The 24,339-nt window shown below is 41.7% G+C and overlaps 1 protein-coding gene across 1 annotated transcript in view; it reads left to right on the top strand.

Annotated features, from left to right (window-relative positions):
- The first annotated feature begins 5,054 nt into the window (after window positions 1–5,054).
- Window positions 5,055–24,339, top strand: part of c1qtnf6b (C1q and TNF related 6b) — a 74,754-nt gene continuing 55,469 nt past the window's right edge. Inside the window, exon 1 of the mRNA XM_084318982.1 lies at window positions 5,055–5,161. The gene's annotated coding sequence lies outside the window, so the exon portion shown is untranslated. The remainder of the gene's footprint in view (window positions 5,162–24,339) is intronic.

The raw sequence follows: 24,339 nt of genomic DNA, 5'->3' as shown, positions 1-24,339 counted from the left end.
ATATTATACAACGGCATGCAAATTTCTCGATTCTGATTGGCCATTAACACGTCTTTATTGGCAACAATCCACGCTGCTGGCCCAGGACCCGCCCACAACCGACCCACATCACATCACTCCGCCGGATCACAAGAAGGTGGCCAATAATCTTTACAAATGGATATGTTAATGGCGACTAAACGACTAAATATCAAGCGATTCTGTCACAGCGAATGTCTTAGTCGTTTAAACAATGTTGGATGATGTAATTGATGGGTCTTGAATCATTCTGTAACAAAAGAAAAATCGCGGATTGATTGATGGATTAATTTGCGATTTTTTTTTCAATTTCTTTTTCCTTTCGACTGTCAGCGCTCGCTCTAGTCTCCACCCACCGCCACACACACCCCCCCCCCCCACACACATACACACACACACACACACACGCACACACGCACACGCACGCACACACACACACACACTCTGCCTGCAACGCGGGGGATAGTCAGAGAGCTGGGTGCTGCGCTGTTCTAAGTGAGCATGGCCTATTGAGTTGATTGATTGATTGATTGCTAATTTTATTACTGTACGCTTGGTTTCCAACTGGTTAAGTTTAGGCCCTCTACAGTAGGTTTAAAAAAATAAATAAAAGAATAGGGCGAAGAAAACGTTTTTTTCCTATAGGGCAAAGAAGACTTTTTAATTTGTTTTACCTACTTTATATAGAAGCATCTAATAATGAAGTTCTATGGAAAGTAGGTCTGCATTCCCTTAACAATTGTGTGTATTGAGCCGTACTGTATTGTACCCATTCTGCATCTGGTAATAAAATTTTCAATCAATCATTCCAATAATACACAGTTGGATGTGTTAGTTGGTTGGATGCACTTCAAGCTGCTTCCACATGAGGCAACTTCTCTCAATCATTCCAATAATACACAGTTGGATGTGTTAGTTTGGTTGGATGCACTTCAAGCTGCTTCCACATGGAGGCAACTTGTCTTTTTTGTAGTTGTGGGAACTACTTTTTCTGGCGGATGGTTTTTTCAATAAATCTTCGATTAATGTGTGTTTATTGTATAGAAATAAGGTTGGATGAATCTGGCAGTTGTATAAAAGCTTTACATCACTTGCAGTCGTGATTTGTGACCAATAAACCATGCCTAGGGGGGTCTAACGACCCTCGGCTGCGCCTCGGGCCTAACGACCACCCCTAGGCATGGTTTATTGGTCACAAACCACTCCTGCGCGTGATGTAATGCTTAATTTTAATATATATCCCTCTCCTACTCTTACGCTGCTGGCCAATATGACTTACTACCATAGTGTCTTTATACCTGTATCACATTAATGTAGATACATATTACATATTAATATATATCCCTCTCCTACTCTTACACTGCTGGCCAATATGACTTACTACCATAGTGTCTTTATACCTGTATCACATTAATGTAGATACATATTACATATTAATATATATCCCTCTCCTACTCTTACGCTGCTGGCCAATATGACTTACTACCATAGTGTCTTTATACCTGTATCACATTAATGTAGATACATATTAACACTACAACTCTGTACATACATCTGATTAGCACTATACTCAGTAGTACCATTCTGATAGACAAGCTAAAAGCAATTGGTTTTGATAGTCCATCAGTGAGCTGGATGCAATCCTACCTTGAGGGGAGAGAACAGATGGTGGAGGTAAACGGTACCCTATCCCCCCCCCCCCCCCCTCCCTCACAGTGAGCTGTGGTGTTCCACAAGGAAGCATACTAGGACCACTACTGTTCCTAATTTATGCAAATGACATGTCGTCAGCTTGTGACTGCAACTTGTTCTTGTTCGCGGACGACTCAGCCCTGCTGGTCTCTGACAAGAACAAGTTACAGGTTGAAAAAACCCTCAGCTCAGAATTCGGCAGAATCTGCACCTGGCTCGCTGATAACAAACTATCATTACACCTGGGTAAAACAGAGTCCATTCTCTTCGGATCAAATAACAAACTCAGCATGACCGACGGCTTCTCAGTTACAGTGGGTGACAATATTGTCACAAGGAAAGATGAAATTACATACCTAGGTTCCATCCTAGAGGCAAATCTTTCCTGTGACAAAATGGCATCCAATGTAATCAAAAAAGTCAACCAACGAACTAGATTCTTGTACCGGATCTCCTCTCTGGTAAACAAGAATACCCTGAAGACTCTGGCAGGAGCACTCATTCAAGGATACTACGACTATGCTTGCACCTCATGGTACCAAAGCACCTCAAAGGCGATTAAAAACAAGATTACAAACATCACAAAACAAACTGGTCAGACTACTACTTGACCTTACTCCTAGAACCCACCTCACCCCTGCCCACTTTGACTACCTAGGATGGCTTAGAGTAGACGACAGAGTACAGCAACTTGCAATGGGCCTGGTCTACAAGATACACTACACGACTAAGGTACCCATGTACATGTCAAAATACTTCCCAAAGGTCAGTGAATACCACGACCACAACACCAGAGGGAGCTCCACAAATCATGTTAAACCCATATTCGGCTCAAACAAGGGACACATCAATGTGAACGTCCTACCCAAAGCTGTAAATTGTCATGGTCCCAGCCAGGGATCATGCTTGAACAATATGAACAGTTGTTTTCTGCCGCCCTCTGGTGGCCAAACACAGCAGCTCCAGTTACAGCTCCAGTTACTGAACCTCCTAGGTTTGCTGAATAATATTAACACTGTGATTAATGCTGTGTTCCCTCTGTTCATGTTGTGTGGTGCGTTTTAGCTTGTGTTTTTAAAAAGGTTTGTCTTTTCATGTTCCTTTAAAGGTTCATCTCCCTTTACATATGTTTTTTAGTGTTAAACATCTTTACATATGTTTCCTTAAGGGTTGTTCTTTTTATATATGTGTTCCTTTAAAAGGTTCATTCCCATTACATGTGTTTTTTGTAAGTGTTTAACTTTACATGTGTTCCTTTAAGGTTCACCCCTTTTCACATGTCTTTTAGTGTTAAACATCTTTACATATGTTTCCTTAAGGGTTTTCTTTTTATATATGTGTTCCTTTAAAGATATTCCTGTACACATGCTTTTAACAATGTTGTGAGTTTTCTTTTACTAATTCTGTGTTCACCTGCCTGGCCTATGCCAGCTGGCACTCAATAGTAATTATTATTCACAGGTCTATTTAGACCTGCCCGTGCCTCTCACTCATTGTTGCACCATTGCCTTGTTTCAGTGTATTGTATCACAGTTGGTTTCGGTCACTTACTCACCTCTTGTCGTCTCAGTCTCTTCTCTCTCTACTCGGGTTACCTGCATTTGGGATCTCCTCTTCAATACCACACCGAAACCATCTCAGTAAATGAATGTGAATCACTACCCACTTTCAAAACCACTCTCAAAGAGCACCTACGGGACACTGCAATTCGAAACTGGCCCCTGTAAATGTACAGTAAATGTCCTAACCCAATAATACACGAGACCCTCTTCTTGGGACCAAGTAAGGTTTCGTCGATATTCCAATGTACAGTTTTGCTTGTACAGTTGTACAGTTTCCCCCACCCCACCCCGCCTACCCAACCCCCCCCCCCCACCCACCCACCTCCAATGTACAGTCCCCCCCCACCCCACCTACCCAACCTCCTCCAATGTACAGTTTCTACGTCAAATGTATATACTCTCTTTTTTTAGACTATTTTTGTATCACAAACAGTACTGTATATTTGTAAATCTGGTATGTCATAAATGTATAGATGTAGCAGTACTGTCTATCTGTATGTCATGTATGTCATATATGTTATGATGAATTGAAAATGGGGGACCCTGATGTAAACAAGACAAAAGTCTTTCTCTGGTCTGCATCCCCTTAACAATTGTGTGTATTGAGCTGTACTGTATTGTACCCATTCTGCAATCTGTTAATAAAGTTTTCAATAAATTTTCAATCAATCACTCATTTATATATCTTATATCCAGTCCATCACCTGTACATTGTATATTACTATTGCACTTTACTGTTACATTTTCACTCTGGTTAGATGCTAAACTTATTATCATTGTACTGTACTTGTGCTGTATAATGACAATACATTTCAATCTAATTTAATCTAAGTAAGTAAGTAAGTAAGTAAGTAAGTAAGTAAGTAAGTAAGTAAGTAAGTAAGTAAGTAAGTAAGTAAGTAAGTAAGTAAGTAAGTAAGTAAGTAAGTAAGTAAGTAAGTAAGTAAGTAAGTAAGTAAGTAAGTAAGTAAGTAAGTAAGTATGTTTTATTTATTTAAACAACTGCAGCAAAGTGCTGTTCATATAAATGGCACTATAATAAAACACAGAAAAACATGGTAAAGAAACCAATACAAAATATGACAAATATAACAACAAGTATATTTTAAATATAAATATGTTTTAGTTAAAAAAAAAAAAAAAAAAAAAATGTAAAGCTAAGATGCCTGGGTAAACGGGTAGGGTTTTTAACCTGGATTTAAAGGCAGACAGTGAAGGAGCGCACCTTATTTGGGGGGGGGGGGCATTCCACAGCTTTGGGGCAGCAACGGGCCCCTAGCCCTAGAGATGGAGGGTCCAGGAGGGACCACCGGGAAGAGAGTGACTGGCGAATCTATGAGCAACCTGGGGGGGGGGGTCCAGTGGTGCGTTATTGAAATCATCTGGGGTTGCACGCACCTAATGGCGCCACGTGCATGCGCGCTCCCGCGAATGCGCATTTAATGTCCCCTCGCTTGAGCACAGACTAAAGACAGTGCCTATTTGCCTCTACGAATGGAATGTAACACATGTCATTCACAACAAGTTAGGTGTGAAATTGTGAATGTATCTGAGAACGTATTTAACACACCTGACGACCGGCGCTATTGATATGCAAATAGCGAGTACTTATCTGGTCCCATGAAGAACGCATGCCTGGGGGGGTCCATTAAATAAGAGGGAACCAGGCCATTGAGGGCTTTGAAAAACAAAACATGAGTTTCTTTCTAAGTTGGGAAGAGAGAAAATAAAGGCAAAGGCTAGAGGGGGTGGAAGTTAGAAAGAGAGAGGGAGGGAGGGAGGGAGGGAGGTTGCGCAGAGTACACAGTCCAACTTTCAAGGCGCGCACAGCTGTTTGACACGAGTAGGGTTTTATTTCGCGAGCATCGCCTCCGACGGATCTGAACAAGGTAAGTTAATTAAACTCTTTGACGTGACGTGACAACTTCAACGAAGACTCGACGGTGTCGTAACGTCTCCTTGCTTACAAGTCTACATGATAATATGCGATTGGCAAAATGCCAGATAACACGTTTGCATTGCATGTTTCTTTTGTTGGAAGAGCTATTCAGTTGCAGGCAAAAGTCGCCAATTCAGCAGTGCTTTTGCACGGGCGTTTTGAGAAGCTGTTAGAAGCTTCGTGCGTGTTCTTACACATAGACTGGCTTCAATTATTAAAATGCATGATTATCATTTATCATCAGACTCGCACGGTTGTGTGAAGTTGTGTGGCAAAACGATGCTCAGTCGTTGCAGACGTGGCTCCTAAATTAGTTCACCATGCCATAGTGTATTAGATGATAGCTCAGGCTACTGTGTTTTTCTCTAAAGGATGCCTTCCTTGCAGTTTATCACCTGCCTGCTGTGCACGATTATGTTATTTTTCTTCTACCGGCCGTGTTCCAGAAAATTCGATGTTGTAATATACTTGAATTAATCTAAATCCGTCTCTCTGGCCCTGATAGTGACATGATTATAAACGTTTTGATTATTAAGTGGATAAATACTGAGATAGCCTCTCTTCCCCCTCTCACACAGACACTGACTCCATCCATCAACCTGAACCCAAATACTGTTCACTATGAATTGAAAATGGGGGACCCTGATGTAATGTACAAGACACACGTCTTTCTCTGGTCTGCATCCCCTTAACAATTGTGTGTATTGAGCCGTGTACTGTATTGTACCCATTCTGCAATCTGTTAAATAAAGTTCTCATTCATTCAACATTCCTCTACCACTGTAAAAACTACAGGGAGCTCTCCGCCTCTCTCTCTCTCTCTCTCTCTCTCTCTCTCTCTCTCTCTCTCTCTCTCTATTGATCCTATCTCTCCTTTCTCCCCCTTTTTCTCTCTCTTTCTCTCGTTCCCTCTCTCTTTCTCTCTCCTCTCCTTGTATTAAGTGGTGGTTTGGCTTGTGTAGTAGTTTCACATGTTGAAGCTGATGAGGATGGATGACGAGAGGGAGGGAGAGAGTGGGGGAGCTGTAAATCTCAGCTGTGAAACCCAAAGCGGATTCTCCGCGCTCTTGTTCAGAGGTATATGCTACCGGTATTCTCAGGTGATGCTGATGTAAAATTGACATTTCTCTGAGGAAAATGCTTTACTGTACTGTATGCAGGGGCGTAGCTGGGGGGGGGGGGTAGCTTAGGATGATTCCAAGGGCCCAGCACTGGGGGGGGGGGGGGGGGGCACATATTTTTTTTTGTTTGTTTTTTTTACTAGACATCACTCAGGTGTATTATTGATGCTCTCATTGATACTATGTTTGTTTCTGAAGTGTGTGCGTGTGTGTGTGTGTGTGTGTGTGTGTGTGTGTGAGATATATATAGAGAGAGGGGGGGCTTTGGTAGACTATTGCATTCAGGGAGCGAAATTAACTTTTTGTGTATTGAGCTGTACTGTATTGTACCCATTCTGCAATCTGTTAATAAAGTTTTCAATCAATCAATCAATCACACCTCCAGTACAGAAACATTGTTTGAGTTTGCGTGTCAGGTAGACCATTGATTGACAGTCGAGTCTGCCAATTACATCACATCGCTTGCACTCCGGTGCTGCAGCTGGACCCATTGCCCACCTCTGCTGTTGATAACGCTAGCCAAGTTATTATACACACAGATACACAGTGGGCCAGTGACTTTGGTGTAGGGGTGTAACAATGCATCGATCCTAAGGGGGAAATTCAACTGCATCGATTTGAAAATGTTAGAATAGATTATCGCAATTTTAATGTGTACACGTTATGTTATTGTCATGTCCGTTACAGCCAACACACCGACATACGCTACTGCATCAACGTTATGATTAACAAAGCAAGGCATTCGTTTTGTTGCATTAACGTTATATTACTATTGCTATCGATAAATCTAGGTGTTCTAAAATCTATTGCTATTGGTAAGAGAGACTATAATAAGTTGGTGTCTCGGAAAACGAGAGCCCTGATCGCGGAGTTTCAGGAAGTAAACAAGAAAAATGAGAGCTTCCGATTGGTCATTTGCTTTATTTCCCATGAAACCAGTCACTTCACTCTACTGTGATTGGACCGTTGGCTTGAGTGCAATGTGGGACTTGTAGTTTTTTAACGATCTCGCAGCGGAGGAAAAAAAAGACGAGAGAGGCTATAATCTGTATTCGCACAGCGTGCGCCAGGGTTTCCGTTAGAAAAAATTGTTGGCGGTCTCAGGGTCCGGTAGATTTAAATCTACCGGTCAAATGAGAGAAATTCCGGTCAGAGTTTATTGAGCTTAAAAACAATTGATAGGCAGGCTATATAAAGAATGACATCCTCAAGGCATGTAGATTTATAATATTTTAACTTAAAACTAGGCTACTTTTGCGTATACAGTCATTATATTCCAAATAAAATAAGTCCCGAGACTCCGTGCTGCTGCTGACTTTAAATCAAATAGGTGTCTGTGGGCAGTCGGCCCGACATTAATAAACAGCAGTCTGTTATAATCACATTTTTATGATTCCGTTATATTGGAAATTTTTAATTATATCAAGCGAAGAACTGAGAAATTTGGCAGAGAGAGACGGCAACATTATCGTGGGTTTGCGTGATGACTCTCCACCTCCCAACCACTTATTTGCGAGAATATGCCGCTGCAGAGCAGCAGATTCAGCTGTTTTCAGGCCCTATCTGGGGACCGCTCAGCAGCGCCCCCCACCCAACAGCTGAATTGCCAATGGCTGAATTGGAGTACTGCACTGTGCCGGCACACATGGTGGATTCTGTGGCTCTGCAGCTGCATGCACTCGCAAATCCAGCACTAAGCTCCCGCTGACAACATCGCTGTCATTATTATACCTGCTTGGTGAAGCAACGATGAAACAAATGTAATGATTGTTTCGTTCATCGCATAGGCTATTTAATTTTAGCCTATTTTAATACAATTCAAATAATCAAATTGTGCTTAGAGGGAATTATTTTCACCGGACATTAAGACCTGAGAGATTAAATATGTCGGACTTCAACAGATTTTGCCGGTCAAATACCGGTAATTACCGGCTAACGGAAACCCTGGCGTGCGCGTAATTGATTTTTACCGTTCGCATACAAATATTTTTAGGGGCCTGCTTATGAACTACACGTCTACACGCCACACGGCGGGCAGCCCTCTAAGTGTCATGCGCCAAAGGTAAAAACAGACCGCCCCTGGCGGGCGGCGGGCTTTAGTTTCGGTCCCTGATTGCATTGGTCCATTCATTGAAGATGAACACAATGCGACATCCTTTACTATAGGCTCACCCACCAACAGTGCAGGTGCTGAACTGCTGATCCGAATGTATAGATAAAAACCATATTATGCGTTTTCATCAATAAAAAAATGTCCAAAAAAACTTCCGCTCGCGCGCTCGCATTCACTGGGGGCCTACAAATACATTCTTTCATGGGGCCCAGAATCAGGAGCTACACCCCTGACTGTACACAGGAAAATTCGCAGAGTCAAATTGACTCAAATTGAGTAAAATTTTACTCCCAAAAAGACAGTATTGGCTCCGACTCCAAATAGAGTGAAAATGACTCTTGTCACAGAGTTAAATCTTCAGAGTTATTTCTACTCCATTTAGTGTTAACATTTAACTCTACAAAATACCAATTTACTCCATTTAGCATAAAGTAAAAACAACTCTAACATCATTTCACTCAACACAGAGTTGTATTTACTCCGTAGAGTTGTGATCCCATCAGTAATTGCCTCAATATAGAGTTATAATTCCCTCAATATGGAGTGTTTTTTTAATCTATAGAGTTATTTTTCACTCAATATAGAGATATTTTAAGTTATATTTCACTCAATATAGAGTGGTATTTTAATCAATATAGAGTTATATTTTCACTCAATAGAGTTATATTTCACTCAATATAGAGATATTTTAAGTTATATTTCACTCAATATAGAGATACTTAAAGTTATATTTCACTCAATATAGAGTGGTATTTTAATCAATATAGAGTTGTAATTCCCTCAATATAGAATAGATTTCACTCAATATAGAATATCATATTTCACTCAATATAGAGTGGTATTTTAATCAATATAGAGTTGTAATTCCCTCAATATGGAGTTGTAGTTCACTCAATATAGAATAGATTTCACTCAATATAGAATATCATATTTCACTCAATATAGAATTAAATAATAATTTACTCTGGAATAATACATTTAAAATAAACGGGGGCAAAGCAGAAATCAGTATTTAACTATGCACTTTTATTTGCAACATGCAGGCATATCCTTTGGGACGCAAACAGTTTTACAACAGAGTGTGAGAATCATGACTTCAAGGGGCGATCGATAGAAGAAAAAAAAAGGTCATTAATAAAATAAGATTCATCAATAAGCTTGTGCAATCTTTGTTTTCAGTTGCCAAGAAAATTGAAATTCCTAGTACCTTGGACTTAAAGGTCTATGATGACTTAAAACACTGAAGTCGACAAGGAGGCGTTTCAGTTAAAGAAACCAGACATGGGTGTGTTGGAGATTTGTTCACCCCAAGTTGCTTATTAACATGGAGCCTAGCCTCATCCAAAATGTCACACAGGTACTGTATATGTTTGTACTTTGAAATGATCTTTGTTTCTATACGCCCAATGTAATGTAACATAGTAAAAAAAAAAAAAAACACGTCTGAGGAAGAACTTGCTTGGTGTGGATCCTTCCTAATCTTTTTACATTACACTTGTCACAAACATTCCTCTCTTGCTAATCACACTTGGTATATGTCTACGTGATTGTTAGATTCAGTGAGCCCCTCTGCAAACAACTCCATTATATACAAAAATCACCATGACTTCAAGGCTTCATGGGGAGAGTAATCGATAGAAAAAAGGTCATAAATAAAAGACAATTACATTTTGGCCTCTGTAAAGTGACAGCAGCATCTGCACCCTTTTAAAAAGGGATAGCTCACCCAAAAAAAGAAATCTACCAATTACACACCCCATGAATCCTTGAATTCATGGAGATTTGTTTGTTTGTCGCATTCCTGAGCCAATAATTCAAGCCAGTCATCAAATTATTGGCTCAGGAATGCAACAAAAAGAAATCACCATGACTTCAATTAAGGCTTCATGGGGAGAGTAATCGATCAATTACATTTTGGCCTCTGTAAAGTGACAGCAGCATCTGTACACCCTTTTAAAAAGGGATAGCTCACCCAAAAAAAGAAATCTACCAATTACACACCCCATGAATCCTTGAATTCATGGAGATTTGTTTGTTTGTCGCATTCCTGAGCCAATAATTCAAGCCAGTCATCAAATTATTGGCTCAGGAATGCAACAAAAAGAAATCACCATGACTTCAATTAAGGCTTCATGGGGAGAGTAATCGATCAATTACATTTTGGCCTCTGTAAAGCAGGCCTGTACAGTGCGATATATATATCGCACGTGCGACACTGACGTCAGTCTGTGCGATGAATGAATTGACTTTAGTAGCACTGGTGCGATGGCCCGTGGCGCAAGCAAAAAAAAAGAAAGTGTGACGGTAAATTGAATGGACCACAGCGCCACGCTATCCACTTGGTACTTGTAGTCTCGTGCGATTAAAAACAATGTCCCGTCTCGCCTAGAGTCCATAATCAAACACCAAATCCCATAATCCCTAGCGAACAATATCCCCGCGACTAAATTGCGAGCTCAATGTACACTGACTGGGTGACTTCGACAAGATGAAGCGCTTTTTTAAGGTATTAAATCCAACAAAAGAAGTACAAGATCAAAACCCCAAACGAGCCCGAGAGGGACCACCGTTAATAGAAACGAGACAAAAGGAGAAGATTAACAAGATGTACAGATATAACGCAGAGTGGGAAAATGATTTTCCGTGGATATTTTTTAATGAGGAAGCACAGCTATTATTATTCTGTCACTGGTGCCGGGAGACTCCGGAAAAGATCCGATCAGAGAATCCCTATGTCGCGGGTAACAATATCCTAAAAAGGGATAACATTAATAAACACAATACGTCCCATCGACACGTTCTTGCCCAGGATGCCTTCAACGCTAAATAAACTCCTGAGCGGGCCGGCACCCTCTTGCACTCGCTGACTAAACACGACCAGAGCGGATGATGCTGATCTCCGTGAGATAAAGTTTAAGATGAATGTGACATATTGCATCGCCAAGGAAGAAATGCTATTCACTAAATTTAAGCCGCTAATTTTACTCTGTAAAAAGAACTCCATCGTATGGCTACTTAAATTCCCCTCCGGGATCAATAAAGTATTAATTATCTATCTATCAATCAATCTATCTATCTAATAACGAGACAATATGCAAATAAGGTAATAATAATAATTAATTTAATTTATAAAGCCCTTTTCATTCATGCAGAGTTCCTTGTACTTAGTTCTGATTAATGCAATAGTGTGTGTGTGTGTGTGTGTGTGTGTGTGTGTGTGTGTGTGTGTGTGTGTGTGTGTGGATCTGAAAAAGTGGCCAGCAGACATGATGCTGGAACTGTGACACGTGTGCAGTGCACACACACACACGCACGCACACACACACACACGAATAATAATAATAATAATAATAATAATAATAATACATTTATTTATTTGGTTCCACAAATATGTACAGGTGTTTGTATGCATTATATCTATTTGTTATGTTGGTTTATAGGTGTTTCTAGGTTGGTTTCTAGCTTTCCCTGTAATCTGAGTCCACACCAGCGCTGCCTGGTCTCGGACTGCTTCATATCGGTTATATGGTTATGTCCTTGTTCTTTTTGTTTTACATTATGGGCAAATAAAGAGAGAATTTGTCTAAAAGCATTTCTTGTTAAAGTTTGGATTTTGTGTGCCCTGTATGCAAGATTCATGTCCCTTGCCAGTCACATACCTATTTAAGTAATGAACTGCCCTACTTGTGGTTGTTTTTAGAGATTTTAGAGACGTTTTATACTCGTGCTACAAGATTTTGGCCTGTGCTACAAAACTATCAACCTCTGTAGCACCAGTGCTATGTGCAAAAAAAGTTAACGTACAGCCCTGCTGTAAAGTGACAGCAGCATCTGTACACCCTTTTAAAAAGGGATAGCTCACCCAAAAAAAGAAATCTACCAATTACACACCCCATGAATCCTTGAATTCATGGAGATTTGTTTGTTTGTCGCATTCCTGAGCCAATAATTCAAGCCAGTCATCAAATTATTGGCTCAGGAATGCAACAAAAAGAAATCACCATGACTTCAATTAAGGCTTCATGGGGAGAGTAATCGATCAATTACATTTTGGCCTCTATATAAAGTGACAGCAGCATCTGTTCACCCCAAAGAAATAAAAGAAAACTAATAGTGTTCATCCCCAGTGCAATAGTTCAAGAGCTTAGTGATTTTCTCTTTTCCTTTTTTAAATCACAGGAAACAGTATGGAACAATAAATGAGCTTGAATCGTCATCACTGTATGACATCTGTATATCGAATGCTTTGTAAAACAAAAGCTCTTTGACATCAACTACATGAGGTCCATCTGTAGTACACACAACTTTAAATGCATAAAAATTGTCATCCAGAGACACGGTTTGTAGTGCAAATGTAAACAACAGTAACCTCTCATCTTTAAGAACAACACAGTGGATTTTGTGAAAAACTGGAACCTCACTAAGAACTTTAAGACAAACAACTAAACCTGGACGATACATATTTCCATGGTGTTTGGCCCATCTAACATTTAACACCTTGGTGTCACTTGGTACCTGAAGAGTCTCCGCTATCTCACAGCCTCTGTCCATCACATTTAATGCTACCATTTTACTTGGACCAAGCACCAGTCTGTTGGGATCAAATGTCTGCCAATTGTATGCTACTTGACTTTGGTGTTTCTTTGCCAACGTTTTAGTTATATTTTTGAAGCTTTTTAGTTGTTTTTTAAAGAAATTATGCTTCGCTTCATAGCGCATGCACCAGACATGCAAAAGTGGTCCAATTTTACGAATACATGTAGGATAGTGCACCATAAAATGATGCTTTGGTAGTAGCCTCCTGTTGGGAAACAAATGCTTGAATAACCCGTGGTGCTCTGCAATCAAGTGTTTTAAATAAATAGTAATGCCAGTTGATAACCTGGGAGAAAATACAATATCTGCTATTTGAAGCAACAGCAGAAGCAAATACCAGTGTTGATCATTTGGACAAACCAAGTCTCCAAAGATAAGTGGTAGATTGCGAAGTAAACACCAAGATTGGATTGCATTTAACCCCAAGTCATTTGAGGTCTCTACTAACTTCAATGCAGGTGGCTTGTTGTTTTGTTCCAGGTAACCATAGTTAAAGCTCTTAATTCTCAAGTCTATTTCCTTTGATGTTGTGTAGTTTTTAATCAAGTGTAGTATTAGCAGTTTCATTTCATATTGTGCCACGCCCTCCAAGATATCATGCATAATATCGACAGAGAAATTGTCACATGTATTGAAGTACTGCAAGGAATTTAGAATGCAAGAACGTTTAACTCCCATCACATAGGGAAGACCAATAGTAGTCTCCATTGTGTGGCAGTGTTCTGCATGAAGTGCTCGAGTTCGCATAACTATCTTGGGTGAATCTTCTTTGAATTCCGTCTGAAAGTCCTCTTTCTCAGCAAGACAAAAGCGGCAACAATATCTGGCACTGAATGATTCTACGAAACCAAACAAACCGTGAATACCAAGGTTGTCACCTGTAACTTGGACAATAGTTCCATACACTGGCTGATCATACAATGGGACCTTAATTCCATCCTTCTCCAGTATTTTAATATCCTCCACAAGTGGAGCAAGTATTTTAGAAAAGCCATGTGTTTTAATGTCTTGGGCATGGAATAAAGCGACCAAATGAATATTAAGCAGAATTGAGTTGTACTTTGGAGAAAAATTACGCAAGGTGAAATAGATTGCTCCTAATTTATGTATTCCCTTTTTACTCCCCAACGGATTCGCGCATTCAAAATCATCATAGAAAAGCTGCACCTGAATTGCATGCTTCTGTTTTGAAAATAGAGGATGACTCTTGAAAAACTCTCCATCACACAAGTCATTAAGAAGATCTTCTCTTAAACTGGAATCACTCTGCATCATCTCTTCTATATTAGGGTGTTTGTAAATAAAGTCTAATGTTTTCAAAATTGGGATATAAACACATTTATCAGTAACAACAGCCTGATCATAAGTTCCAGTAGTCCGATTGCGCAGGGTATCAAATCTTGTACCAAGGACATATTCAACTGGGTCTACCCTTCCCCACTTCTCTGTAAAATATTGCCTTCTCTTAGTTTCAGAATTTAAGATACAAAAGGGATTTTCAATTTCTTCAAAACACTGATCAATTTTACACTCAACCTCACTTTTGATAGGTTCCTGTAAAGATAGACACTGCTTCACATATTGTTTTGCTTGATTATGGATATCATCAACAATCACTTCCATTGAAGTTACCAAAGAGTTGATTATTGTTTCACCTACACCTGCCACTTTAAGTTCAGCTACTGTTGCAGCACAGCTGTCTACAAGACTATTATTAAGAAGGACTGGAAGGACTGGGTCAGAAGGGGCACTGCCTGATGGAAAGTCATCAACATAACTTTCAGCTAAATGTTCAGCTGTAGAGCGGCCTTCACCAGGATCATCACATGGTTGATGACGTGCTTTAAGATGCTTTCGAAACCCAGAAAAAGTGCAAAAGACATGTAAACAACCAGGCTGACCACATTTAAGACGAAGTGTCCTTCCTGAACAAAGTCCGTGGATCATCCTCAAGTGCCTCATCAGTGAATTGGCATTTGCCTGAGAGTTTTTGCAAATGAAACACAACATCTTATCAAAAAACACTGGAGCATCAGAGGCCTCAAGATAAAATATCTTCTCAGTATCAAAAGTCTGTGCAGCATCAGAGGCCTCAAGATAAAATATCTTCTCAGTATCAAAAGTCTGTGCAGCATCAGAGGCCTCAAGATAAAATATCTTCTCAGTATCAAAAGTCTGTGCAGCATCAGAGGCCCGAGATAAAATATCCTCTCAGTATAAAAAAGAAATCAGTGCAGCATCCGAGCCCTCATCTCTTTAACCCTGGGGTTGACATTAGTGGTAGCAGCATCGATCTTGTAAATGGCGGTTTGCAAGAAGTTGTACATATTGGCCAGATCCCGGTTGTATGAGGTACCAAAGACAAAATGAGCTTTGAAAAGCTCATCAAAAGAGACAAGAGAGTCTGGTGACTTACAAGGGATTGCATGTTTGTCAATCACAATGAAGTACTTGTGAATCACACTCCTCTGGGTCCCCACAGCAAGCAGATAGGGTTGAAGGCTCTCCGTGATGCTGTCCAAATGCCCCTGGATACTGGTCCCAGTCTGTGACAAGAGAACTTCATTAGTCTTGCTATTAAAATTAGTCACGGTTTGCAAACCGTGGTCTTTGCATGATTTCAATCATGCAGGTCAATATCAGGGACAGAACTAGGGATGCACAATAATTATCAGGCCGATATCAGCAATTATGACGTCATCCCGATAAAAGTATTGATAGCTCTGATAATAAAAAAAAAATATATTTTTTTTTTACTTTTTTCTTTTCATGTCAACATTCACACGCACTATATATGCTTATTTAGGATTTGACTTGATTCAACAACAAAGCAGTCGGGGCAAAGGCAAGCCAAAAACGGTCGAAAATGTGGTTATTTGAAGTTTGGATTTTTTTCTTCTCACAACTGAGGTAGGTAGATTACATTTTTAGAGACTAAAGTACCGAAAAAGGTACCGTTGGGTACCGGTATCGATTCACAGGTACCGGTACCGTATCGGTTCAAATGTGAACAGCATCCCTACTGACAAAGCACAATACCTGTTGGTTTTTAGTTGTTCAGGGAAACACATTGTTAATGACATTGACGGATTGTGAATTTTGTGATCGACTCAAATTATATTTATTTGGAAAAATAAATAGTCACTTTATTTGAAGAGTCAAAACTGTTCTCTTGGCTTTGTTTTGTTCATATAGTAACGCTCATGTCATGATAAATCTGGTTAGGTCAAAACTACAGGAATATACATAAAAAAATAAATAATTATAATACAATAAATATATATATCGGTTATCGGTATCGACCTTGAGGCAGGGCTGTATGTTAACTTTTTTTGCACATAGCACTGGTGCTACAGAGGTTTATAGTTTTGTAGCACAGGCCAAAATCTTGTAGCACAAGTATAAAACGTGTTATATTTGTAACAGTCACAAATGTGCCTATTGTATTTGTGTTATTTAGTTGCAGTGCCATGTTTGGCTGTCATTTAGTATATCGCCATGTGTTATTATTACTATGATACTCTCATATGCTATTTTCAATTAATATCATAAACAACATAAGGAATATTAGCATAATTTTGAGTGGACTGAAGGAATGAGTCAGCGTTAATAGTTTTAAATGCAAATAATTTATTGAAACATAGAAGTGGGGTCGGTTGGGACACACACACACACACAATGGGGGACCCTGATGTAAACAAGACAAACGTCTTTCTCAGGTCTGCATCCCCTTAACAATTGTGTGTATTGAGCCGTACTGTACTGTACCCATTCTGCAATCTGTTAAATAAAGTTTTCATTCATTCATTCACACACACTGTTTCAACTCACCACCCCCGCATCATATTGTAGTCTAGTCTGTCTTCAAACTTCCACTCCTCTCGAAACTTGTTTATATTTGAATATCAACATTATCTGTCCATCCTCAGTTTACTATAATATACTCCTGTCCTGACTAGTGACTTCATCATCTTTCCAAACGCACGCACGCACACACACACACAGGGAAGGGGAGAGAGTGCCCCCCCATTTCCCTTTCCCCAGTCCACACTGTGTCTGCTGGCTCTGCCTGTGATCAGGATTAGCTTGTTAGCTTGCTAACGTTGTAGTGATTGTAATGGTACATAAACGTTAATTTCGGGCGATGTGCGCATAAAGGAATGGCGACGGTGCAAAGCATGTAGATGCATTTGACCCGTTGCGAGAAAAAAAAACCACCACGGACTTATTTCGGGACGTGTAGGCGCACTGCTGTGTTAACGCAGCAGTTCAGTGCGCACCAACCGAGTGAACCGACCAACGCGCTGCTCTGCTTGCAGAAGGCGCACGGATAGGGCGGATATGACTCGTTGAGTTGTCACAAGAGTTTTTTCAAAATAAGATTATCATATGCACCTGAACGTTGCTAGCTTTCGGAGCCTAGCTGGAGCTGCGCGTGGGCAGAAATGAGACCCGCTACAGGATTTTCAAAATAAGAGTATCTATATGAACCGAATCCCTATCGCACCAGTGCTACTGAAGTAAATCCATCCATCGCACAGACCGCTGTTGCTGTAGCACGTGCGATATATATGTCGCACTGTACAGGCCTGCTTGAGGAGCAGAAAGTTATTGGTATCGATATCGGGGTCAACAAATCAATATCGTGCACCCCTAGACAGAACAGTGATCCTTCTTATACTTTAATTCAACTGTAACTAGGGATGCTCGATATTGGCTTTTTTACCGATATACCGATATTGTCCAACTCTTAATTTCCAATACCGATATCAACCGATACCGATATATGCAGGGTTTCCCCCCCAAAAAACTGAATAATTTCAGGTAATTAACATTACATATGTCTTGTTGTGGAATTAACATAACATTATGCATACTTTTGACAATAAATAAAATCAGAATTTGTTCTTACTTGCCTGGGTAAATAAAGGTTGGTTATAGAAATGTAAAAAGAATAATTTTTTTTTTTTTTACCGATATTTTCCTATATCACATTTGAATGCCAATATCGGCCGATAATATAGGCAACTGTAACCTTACCTTTATGAACTTCACAAGGGAGTCAATGGCTTCTCTGGCTGAGAGCTTTCCCGGTCTCTTGTTGCATCCCTGAGGTGATGGTGGCAGGAGGTGGACAAGGAGCAAGAGGGAGGACATCTCACTGTCCCATGCTAAAAATACAAAAAATTAAATAAAAAAAATCAGAAATACATTTGACTAAAAGCTGTGTTTCCATTTGTTTAAAAAACAATTCACCCTTCCATTATTATATTCCTTTAATTCAAGCATACCATTGTTCAGTTCTATTGTGTCTGTTGTGGATTCAGCATTCTGAAGCAGGTCTTGAAGGTCGCCGGTCTGGGTGAGGCCACGGCTTTGTTCAAGGACTTTCTGCCTGCAGAAAGTAGGCCACTTCTCCAGGAACTTTGCAGAGATGTCATCACCAAACATCAGACTGAAATCCTGCTCAATCTGCAGACAAGATGGAATAAAACATGGTTGACATTTTTTTGTCATACATTGTTAAATAGTAGGGCTGACCCCTATTAATCGATTAGTCGACTAATCGGTCGAAAGGGGCCGTAGTCGACTGGCCAACCTCTTAGTCGAATATAATATTATAAAAAAATATATATATATATATATTATAATTTTTTTCAAAAGAAAAGAGGCATAGAAGCGTGGCTAACGCTAATGGCAGGCATACCAGAGGCTAACTGCCTACGAAAACAGGTACAGAGGCACTGAAAGAGGATTTCATCAGTGGACCAATTGTATGCTTTTGCAGAGGACAAGAAGCCTTCAGTTGACTCCTTCAGACATTAAGCACCCCCCACAGCCCAAATGGAATGATAAAAAAAAATATATATATACTTTTTTTTTTTTTTTTTTTTTTAACAATCCTAGTCGACCATCCAAATCCTTAGTCAGGGACAGCCCTATTAAATAGGTTCACCCTATGACCAGGGATGTGATCTAAATTGTTTAAAAAGGTCATTTTTTTATTTCAGTTAGACTTTAATGCAAGCCACATACCATTCCTGTGATGTCTAGGAATCGTGGAAAGGTGGTGAATATTTCAGAGGACTTGATTGGGTCATGCATCATTTCTTGGCGATGGGTGAAGGTCTGTTTCATCTTCTCTTTGATGATTGCTTCATCAGTTGTATGCTTCATCAGTGCACTGGCCTCACGAAACTGGGTGTCTGTGGTTAGCTGGTTTTCCTCAGAGAAGGGGGCTCTGTCGCCAGAACTTGGACCACCTGTAACAGTGTAGAAACCACACATACTGCTGCAATACTTTCCAGTGATATGCATTTACTATAATGATCCATCTTCACAGTTGCTAGATAAACAGTGGACTGGGACAATCAAAATTACATACCGATCAGTGGCTGAACATTACGGCTCTTCTTTTGTCCCTCTGATGCTATCTTTTGAAGTGATTTCACCCTCCATGCCAGAAACCCACTCCCATCTACTGGATTGTAATACTGCTCCTAAAACACAAGAAGTAAAGAGAAAAAAAAGTGTTATTTGGTTTAAATGGGCATGTGTAAATGTGTTTATTTCTCCTTAAAACTTAACACATGCCCTTCTCTGAAGAATTGCTAAAATCAAGGTCAACAGGTAGGACATCTGTGGTTCTGAAATTGTTGAGGTTAGGAGAAATGGTCAGCATACAGAAATGTTAACAAATATTTAGTTGAAATCGTACTCCGCACAGCCCTTTTAAGCAATTCCAGAGAAGTGAGGAGTAAAGGGGTTGGTGTTTTATGTACCATGCATGTGATTGGATAATGTTATGCATAGGGATGCACCGATATGAAAATTGGCCGCCGATACCGATACCGATTGTTCAACTAACACTATCGGCCGATACCGATACCGATACTGTTGTGAAGGGCCAGATTAAACCGAATATATATATTTATTATATATATATATTTAATTGTATTTGTATATTCTCTAATATTCCCTGATATCCCTTGTATATTCCTTGTACAATATGCATTGAATATCCATTCTAGCCTACTGAACATCCCATAATAGTCTCCATTCTACTATTGGTCGAGACCTTGGTGCCAGGCTGCCATACCCCCCAGACCCAGTTCAAACGTACCGCTCAACATGTACGAACAAGTCCTAGTTCCGCGTAGGAATCTGGCTACCGCACCACTAATGGGACTATTTGTTCATAGTGCGTATATATACTGCGCTACTAAAGTAGGACTTCCTTTTCAGTCCAGTTTCTTACCCTCCAATAGAGTCACAGACGTAAAGCCTCCCCGCGACGCCACGTGTGGGAGTAAGGCCAAGTTCGGCCTACCATCGGTATTGAGACATCGTGTATATTAATATTTGAATAGTCATATTTGGCACTATATCGTCGAGTTGGACGTAGTCTATTAAGCTAATAATAGTCTGTTAATATATAGTGCTTCGTGCGGTGAGAATACTACCGTAGTATTAAACCTCTGTGAGAGCCGGCTCACAGAGAGTCCACCTGCTTTCATCTGTGGTCCAAGGATCGCCGGCGCATTGAACGGCACTACAGTGGGTTCACCTGGGATACCCTTGGCCGGATGAGGCAGCCGGACTCTACCCCCCCCCCCCCTTCCTACTCCTGTCGGCTTACAAGCGACCGGATTAACCCCCCCCTAGTGTATCCAGTCTATAATCATTAAAGTATCATTGCTGTTATTCCTTAACTATTCCAGGTCGTATATGTACCACCTGCGCCTTCAGAGATTGGACATTCTCTATTGATATACCGACGAATACTCTTGCCATAAAAGTGCATACTAATTCCCATTCATAAATGTGATTGATTTGATTAAGTGCTTGCTCTACACACCATCGCTGTGTAGAAATAAAGACCTATTTCTAATTCGTACATTTGTGTTGGATCCGTTTCATCTACGTGACAGTGTTCATCATAATATATTTATGCCGAGTACTGGGTGGCCGAATATTAAGTACAAAGGTAGTGGTAGTAAGTATCATATCTAGTAATACAGTCAGGGAATTGTACCCCTCAGTTACAATTGGTCCTTCGAGCCGGAGGGTAATTAGTGTAATATTAATATAGTGTTATTAATATTGAAATGGCCTATGATGAACACTCCACGAAACGATCCTCCTAACCAACGCCCGCAGCGCGAACGACGGCTCCCTCAGTACTTAGAGGCTTACGCTGTCAGTCAACAACCTAGTCTTCTACTAACAGTAAACGCGGTAAAACTAGAAAGTAAAAGTATGTCTAACCCCAACGCCCAGACTACCCCGACCATAGAGGCCCCTACGGGTTCTAATGTAACTGACCAAGTTCACGGTGGGGACCAGTGGGAACCAGACATGAATGAATGAATGAATGAAAACTTTATTTAACAGATTGCAGAATGGGTACAATACAGTACGGCTCAATACATACAATTGTTAAGGGGATGCAGACCTGAGAAAGACGTTTGTCTTGTTTCCATCAGGGTCCCCCATTTTCAATTCATATAGACATATATGACATACATGACATACAGATAGTCAGTACTGCTACATCTATACATTTATGACATACCAGATTTGCAAATACAGTACTGTTTGTGATACAGAAGGAGTCAAGAAAAGGGAGTATATACATTTGACGTAGAAACTGTACATTGGAGGTTGGGTGGGGGGGGTTGGGTACATTGGGATATTGACAACCATACTGGGTAATTTACATTGGAGGTGGTTGGGGGGGGGCGGGGGGCATACTGTATAAACAAGTAACACTGTACATTGAGGGGGGGGGGGGAGGAGACACTGTACAAACAAACACAATTGTACATTGAACTATTGACAAAACCATACTAGGTAAATGACTGTACATTGGAGGGGGTTGGAATGATTGGGTTAGGATATTTACAGGGGCCAGTGTTGAATTGCAGTCTCCCGTAGGTGTCCCTTGAGAGAGGTTTTGAAAGTGGGTAGTGATCCACATTCCTTTACAGCTTTGGGTAGGGCGTTCCACATTGATGTGGCATAATTGCGAAACGTGTTTAGTCCCTTATTTGAGCCGAATCTGGGTTTGACATGATTTGTGGAGCTCCCTCTGGTGTTGTGATCGTGGTATTCACTGACCTTTGGGAAGTATTTTGACATGTACATGGGTACCTTGGTCGTGTAGTGTATCTTGTAGACCAGGCCCATTGCAAGTTGTTGTACTCTGTCGTCTACTCTAAGCCATCCTAGGTTGTCGAAGTGGGCAGGGGTGAGGTGGGTTCTAGGAGTAAGGTCAAGCAGTAGTCTGACCAGTTTGTTTTGAGATGTTTGTAATTTTGTTTTTAGCGCCTTTGAGGTGCTTTGGTACCATGAGGTGCAAGCATAGTCGTAGGAGAACATGACTTCACACCCCGCCAGTACTGAAGAAGTAGTCCCCGATGAGTCCCGGGAGGAATACAACGCTACCGAGAGAGAACTCGGCACGGAAGAAGACGGGGAGAGCACCGTGGAGATAGAGCTCCAAGGCTCCGCAAGGAGTACCCCGAGGGAAGGCTCCCCTATACAACCGCCTTCTCCCAGCGAGGCAGAGAGGACCCTACAGCAGGCCTTCCTCATCAGCCTGAACGCCGCTGCTGAACGCGACCGACTGCAGATCCAGCAGCGGAGCGAAGAAGAGCATATACGTCTAGAAATAAGACGCATTCAGAGAGAAGAGAATGTGGCCCGAGACCGAGCAGACAGCCAGCGAGCAGCTGCTGGTGCTCTACGGGACGCAGAGCGCGACAGACAGCAAGCGCAACTAATAGAACAGCTGATCAGACGGACAACACCCTCTCCCTCCGCCAGAGGCTCCAGGAACTCGTCTAGACACACCTCCAGGGCGGCATCCCCTAGCCGAGTAAACAACCCTGAACTTGACCAACAGACGAGGTCTATACCCCCCACAGACCACCTCCCCCCACCGGTCCAAGCGAGACCTAGCAACCGGGAAGGAGCAGCATATCCTGTGGAGAGGCTAAACCAGAGACTACAAGCACTGGATGACCTAACTGAAGACGAAGAGGAGGAGAACCACGCCCGACGACAGCACAGTACTCTACCGGACCAGGAGGTCCGGTACAGCCCAGGCTATACTCCCGCGGAGCTGCGCTACAGACCCCCGACTCTATACCCGGGTGAGCACGACGCACGACCCGCACCGAGGAACAGCACCTGGACAAGCGGGCCATGGTACACTGCCGGTACCAGCCCATACCAAGGAGCGGGAGGAGACTCGCCTAGGAGGCCTCTCCCCCAACGCTCGCCGATGTATCCACAGTCAGCGTCATACATTGGCACGCCTATGGTACCCGACTTCACCCAAGAGAACCGGGCCCAGTATACAGAACTCCGCATGTGTCTGGAGACCATGTTGGTGGATGTATTGGATGAACGCCATAAATACGCCATCCTACTGAAGCACTTAAAGGTACCCCGCGCACATAATATAGCGCTCGCCTACGCGACTTCCACCACCCCATACACAGCAGCGCTGGTAGCATTGGACCAGAGGTATGGGCGCATATGGGATTACGTGATCCAGGAGATCCGACACATCGACCGCTTACCCCCAGCAATAGACAATCGAGCACTGGACGACCTGTCCATCAGAGTGCAGTCCCTGGTAGGGATGTTGGGAGCGCAGAGAGAGAAGGGGAGGCATGAACTTTACGCCAACTCAAATGTGGAAAGGATCTTGGAGAAGCTGCCGCCCGCTCGACAGGAGCGTTTTAGGCGGCAGAGAGACCACCGAGACCCGAATGGCCCCGAACCGAACCTCCTCGATCTAGCAGACTTCCTGGCGAGAGAAGTCAGCAGCCTACGGCTAGATACATTCGGACGGAGCACCCCTGGCTCCAGAGAAGGAACCAGACGACTAAATGATGGAAGAAGATCGGTGACTGTGATGCACCAATCGGAGTCAGTACCGAGCAGCAGGAGCCACAGTACCCCCTCCAGAACGGAGAAGTGGAAGATAGTGTGCCCCTACTGTGAGAAAGAACACTGGCTAGCGCAATGTGACTCCTTCCCCAAGCTGAACGCGGAGGAAGCAAGTCAATGGATAAAGTCCAACAAGCGCTGTTTTCGCTGTGCGCGCTCACACATGGCAGCCGAATGCCGCTTAAAGAAAAGGTGCACCAAGTGCGATGGAGCCCATCTGGACATACTTCACGACAGTAACAGACGGCGCCCTTCACCCGCACCATCCAGCAGCAAAGCGAGCGTCATGTACATCGATCCCGCCAGCAGCAGTGGAGCCCGAGTACTCCTAAAAGT

Source organism: Notolepis coatsorum (assembly GCF_963971535.1).
Source record: "Notolepis coatsorum genome assembly, chromosome: 7".
Lineage (NCBI taxonomy): Eukaryota > Metazoa > Chordata > Actinopteri > Aulopiformes > Paralepididae > Notolepis > Notolepis coatsorum.
This window is presented reverse-complemented; position numbering and strand designations above follow the sequence as displayed.